Here is a 1551-nt window from a genome sequence, read left to right on the forward strand (position 1 = left end):
TGCACCTGTACACACACGTGCAGGCACATACAAACATGTGTGCAGGCACGTGCATGGGAGTAGATTGGCCAGATGATGGAGGTCCCCAGTGCCTGCTTAGGTGTCTATCTGGGATCCTCAAGGCGGTAGGCAGCCAGTGCCACGGATGCAGTTTTATTTTTCTTTGAAAAGAGTGAAATACCCTGGTCGACTAAACTTTTTATAGCCAGGCACAGTGGCTCATGCCTTTAATCTCAAGGAACAGACGCAGGAGTATCTCTGTGAGTTCAAGGCCAGACAGGACTACACAGACTTTGTTTGGGGGGTGGAACCCCCATATTTTCCATCTTAAAAGTAATAATGCTCGTTATAGAAAGTAGAAGGATCATGAAGAAGAAGAAAAAAAGTCATTTGGAATTTCTTTCTAAAAAAACGCTTATTCTGTTTTCTGTATATGTCATTTTTTAAAATGGTTGCAGGAGTCAAATCTAGACCATTTTGCAGTTGTAGTCTTTAATCTTACCACAATAAGGCAAGCATTTCCTGATGCTATTTTGGTCTTGACGAACTGGGTTTTAGTGCCATGTCTAGGAGATGCATTCTAACTTATTTAATCTTGCCTCTACATCTGAATATTGGATTTATTAGCGCCTCCTCATCCTTGTGGATCACGCTGGCATGAGCTCCTACATGTGATAAAGCCTCTTCCATATCTGTGATAAATTCCTTGGGCTGGATCCCTCAACGGGGATTCATGGAGTCAAAGGGTGCGGGTATCTTTAAGGTTCTTTGAACATTCTGCCAAATGGCTTCCTTGGGGTTTGTTGAGCTTTAGGAAGTAGATGATGACAGGCGAGTCTCATCGCTGAGGACACGCAGAGCCAGGCCAGAGAGAAAGAGCATTCCGGACATTCTCCTGAGAAGAAACATCCTGGAGTGATCGAAGCTGCGGCCCTGACGATGTGCTGTTCTGATAGGAAAGTCCTGCTGGTGTGCCTGCTGTTTATAGAAAGCTGGTTTCAAGCCCTGCTCTACAAAGACAGTAGTGCTCTTGGTATGCTGGCTTTTCTTTCCCTCCTTCCTAGAACACACTACGCTTATTTTCACCACAGGGCTTTTGCGTCATCTGTGGTCCTTTCCTGAAATTGCTCTTTCCTCCGAACTGGCCACACCTGGTACTGTCTTGTCCTACATCTCCAGACATGCCCATCACACTGGTTTGAGTCACAGCTCTTAGGACTTCTGGCCCATGTCAATGTCCAAATGGTATTCATAGAATGACTGAACTCACTCATTCCTTGCATCTTCAAGTATTTCCCAAGTACCACTTTAAAGTATTTCTATTAAGATAAAGGAAAAATAAAATAGCAAGTAGCTCATTTTTCAGAACTGGCACCCACCTAGTCTCTCCTCTCTTTACTCACGGTTTGCCTTAGCGTTTGCACATCTGAAGTCCACGCTGCCTCTCTGTATTTGAATATACGGTGCTTCTTGCTATTCCATGGCCTTTGTACGTGCATTGACCTCTGACCTCCACCTGCACCTACACACGCACGAATGCACAAACATGCA

Source organism: Mus musculus, chromosome 11, assembly GCF_000001635.26.
Source record: "Mus musculus strain C57BL/6J chromosome 11, GRCm38.p6 C57BL/6J".
NCBI classification, from domain to species: Eukaryota; Metazoa; Chordata; class Mammalia; order Rodentia; family Muridae; genus Mus; species Mus musculus.